A 3,706-nucleotide genomic window follows, 5' to 3' on the forward strand; every position below is an offset into this window, starting at 1 on the left:
GGCCCAAGGAGGTCTGGGTACTTATCGCTGCTATTATGTGGGGGTTCTCGTGAGCGGCGTACGCGAAAGCGACCGGGTGTCTGATATGCGGCGGGCTTCGGCCTCGTCAAGCGTGTCCTCGGGTCTGCTCCAGGGGAATCCACGGCAGTCGTCTGCAGCCTCATCCGCTTGATGCGTTAGGGGCTGGTTGTCGGACGGTGCCGTTTTACCACGATATCGAGGTGTGTTCCGTGTCGTCCTCGGGCGATTCAGATGCGAAAGCGCCGAAGACGCGGGCGTGACCCGTCGTCTGGCGGCTTTGCAGTCTCGGCTCCGTTGCTAGTTCCGGCCGGTCCACCGACAGTGCAGCGGGCTTGGGCAACCCGCACGGCGCGACCGAGTCGATGCAACGAAAAAGAGCGAGCATGAACGTGCTTCTTGCCGCACGGCTCTCACTCGTCTTTCGGGAAGGTTGTGCCGTAGCGAGCTCGAACGCCGTCATCTCGGAGTGCAAAATAAGCGTGTTGGGGCGCCTGAAGGTGGCCTCCGCCGCACACAGACTGCGTCCGGCCCGCCGAGGGCGAGGACGGACGCGCAGTCGAACGATTACCTGGTTGATCCTGCCAGTAATCATATGCTTGTCTCAAAGATTAAGCCATGCATGTCTAAGTACATGCCGAAATAAGGCGAAACCGCGAATGGCTCATTAAATCAGTTATGGTTCCTTAGATCGTTTCTTCCTACTTGGATAACTGTGGCAATTCTAGAGCTAATACATGCAGTGAGCCTGGAGCCCTTTGGGTAACGGGTGCTTTTATTAGACCAAGATCGATCGGGTTTCGGCCCGTATTGTGTGGTGACTCTGGATAACTTTGTGCTGATCGCATGGCCACGAGCCGGCGACGTTTCTTTCAAGTGTCTGCCTTATCAACTTTCGATGGTAGGTTACTTGCTTACCATGGTTGTTACGGGTAACGGAGAATCAGGGTTCGATTCCGGAGAGGGAGCCTGAGAAACGGCTACCACATCCAAGGAAGGCAGCAGGCGCGCAAATTACCCACTCCCGGCACGGGGAGGTAGTGACGAAAAATAACAATACGGGACTCTTTTGAGGCCCCGTAATTGAAATGAGTACACTCTAAATCCTTTAACGAGGATCAATTGGAGGGCAAGTCTGGTGCCAGCAGCCGCGGTAATTCCAGCTCCAATAGCGTATACTAAAGCTGCTGCGGTTAAAAAGCTCGTAGTTGGATCTCAGTTCCAGACGAGTAGTGCATCTACCCGATGCGACGGCTCGGACTGAACATCATGCCGGTTCTTTCTTGGTGCACTTCATTGTGTGCCTCGAGATGGCCGGTGCTTTTACTTTGAAAAAATTAGAGTGCTCAACGCAGGCGAGTCGCCTGAATAAACTTGCATGGAATAATAGAACAAGACCTCGTTTCTGTTCTGTTGGTTTTTGGAATACGAGGTAATGATTAAGAGGGACGGACGGGGGCATTCGTATTGCGGCGCTAGAGGTGAAATTCTTGGACCGTCGCAAGACGAACTACTGCGAAAGCATTTGCCAAGAATGTTTTCATTGATCAAGAACGAAAGTCAGAGGTTCGAAGGCGATCAGATACCGCCCTAGTTCTGACCATAAACGATGCCAACCAGCGATCCGCCTGAGTTACTCAAATGACTCGGCGGGCAGCTTCCGGGAAACCAAAGTATTTGGGTTCCGGGGGAAGTATGGTTGCAAAGCTGAAACTTAAAGGAATTGACGGAAGGGCACCACCAGGAGTGGAGCCTGCGGCTTAATTTGACTCAACACGGGAAAACTTACCCGGCCCGGACACTGGGAGGATTGACAGATTGAGAGCTCTTTCTTGATTCGGTGGATGGTGGTGCATGGCCGTTCTTAGTTGGTGGAGCGATTTGTCTGGTTAATTCCGATAACGAACGAGACTCTAGCCTATTAAATAGGTGCGGGGTTCCCAGCACCTTACAACCTTCTTAGAGGGACAAGCGGCTCCTAGCCGCACGAAACAGAGCAATAACAGGTCTGTGATGCCCTTAGATGTCCGGGGCCGCACGCGCGCTACACTGAAGGAAGCAGCGTGTCTTTATCCCTGTCTGAAAAGACTGGGTAACCCGTGGAACTTCTTTCGTGATTGGGATAGGGGCTTGCAATTGTTCCCCTTGAACGAGGAATTCCCAGTAAGCGCGAGTCATAAGCTCGCGTTGATTACGTCCCTGCCCTTTGTACACACCGCCCGTCGCTACTACCGATTGAATGATTTAGTGAGGTCTTCGGACCGATGTCCGGCGCGGCCTTTCGGTTGCGCCGGTCTGTTGGAAAGATGACCAAACTTGATCATTTAGAGGAAGTAAAAGTCGTAACAAGGTTTCCGTAGGTGAACCTGCGGAAGGATCATTAACGGATTGTGAAGGGTGAGCGCCTCAGCTGCGTCTGCGCCCGACACTTTCTGCCGCTGACCCCGTTTGGACGCGGGGTCGGCTTTTCCCCACGGGGCTGCCTGAATGTGGAGCGGCACCCCGTGACAAATTGTTGCGCCCAGCGGACGCCAACACCGCGACCTTGGACGGTCGGCCAGGTGGCGGACGCGGGTACAAACGGCGCAACGCACTCATAGGTCGGCTTTCGACCCGCCACTGCACCGTGGCTCGAAGCGCTCGAAATGCGCGACCCGACCGCTGCGGGACCGCCTAGTACTGTAAACAGGAGCGGCGGAGCGCGAACGGCGAGTCGTGGTTACGTCGGTAGAAGGCGAGGCTGCGCGTTCCCGAAACGCCAGCCGAGTGCCCTCCCGACCGTTCGAGCGTGCAAGAACGAGACCCGACAATCGCGCGGCGACTGCCAAGTACGAGAGGAACGGCACAAGCGTCGGCGGTCGGTCAAGGAACTGGCGATGTGACGGGTCCGCTGTGCACCAGTGCATACCGTCCCGCCGTCCGCGGCAAGCGCCTCCGCGTCCTCGGGTGACGGAGGCTGCCGGTCGGTTCTTGCAGGCGAGGGATCTCGCTGGCACCGGTTCGCGTTGACGCGCGGCCGGTCATGGCACGGCGATGCGACGGCCGAGGTGCGCAGTACTCGATGGAGGAACCGCACGCTCCGATGACCGTCCCGCCCTCCGCGGCGTATGCGTACCGACCGTAATGGTTGCAGCAGCGCCGGCCGGCTTTTGAATTCGCCACACGAAACACGGTGCGAGATCGCGGTTAGGGGAGCGTCGACGTTGCCAGGCGTTTTGCTTGCTGCCGAGGGAAAGGCGGCACGGCCACGTCGCGCTCGTCGCGATTAGCGGGTCTGCGCGCTTTGGGAAGGTGCCGCAACGACTTGCCGAAAGAGGAAGCACGGAAGAACGAGGGACTTGGACGTCCCGACAATTGAACGCACTTGCGGCCAGGCCCTTGCTGGCTTCGTTCTTCCGCCTCGAGTAGGCTCGTACGCGGCTCCGGCGCCGAAAGTGGTCCTTGGCACCGACTTCGGTGGACGTGGGAAGTGCCGCGCAAGTACGGCGCGCCTGGCTCCACCTGTTGGCTAAAGTAGGCAGCCGGATCGGCATTTTGGTGTGCGGTGGCAAACCGTGGATGCGAAAAAAGCTTGTGCGATTTCGTGGAACAAAAAGCGGGGGTCCCCCTTTTTATGCGGAGGAGACCGACCCGCCCGCCGTGGTGAACCGCGACGCCACGGTAAAAACGGGAGAGGCTTGTCGATGGG

The 3,706-nt window shown here is 57.2% G+C and overlaps 1 non-coding gene across 1 annotated transcript; it reads left to right on the plus strand.

Moving 5' to 3' along the window:
• The first annotated feature begins 586 nt into the window (after nucleotides 1-586).
• On the plus strand, nucleotides 587-2,401 carry LOC142791942 (small subunit ribosomal RNA). Its single transcript, XR_012890524.1, has one exon. It is a non-coding gene; the product is annotated as a small subunit ribosomal RNA (ribosomal RNA).
• Nucleotides 2,402-3,706: the final 1,305 nt, after the last annotated feature.

The sequence above is a fragment of the Rhipicephalus microplus genome, unplaced genomic scaffold (assembly GCF_043290135.1).
Source record: "Rhipicephalus microplus isolate Deutch F79 unplaced genomic scaffold, USDA_Rmic scaffold_199, whole genome shotgun sequence".
Classification (NCBI taxonomy): Eukaryota; Metazoa; Arthropoda; class Arachnida; order Ixodida; family Ixodidae; genus Rhipicephalus; species Rhipicephalus microplus.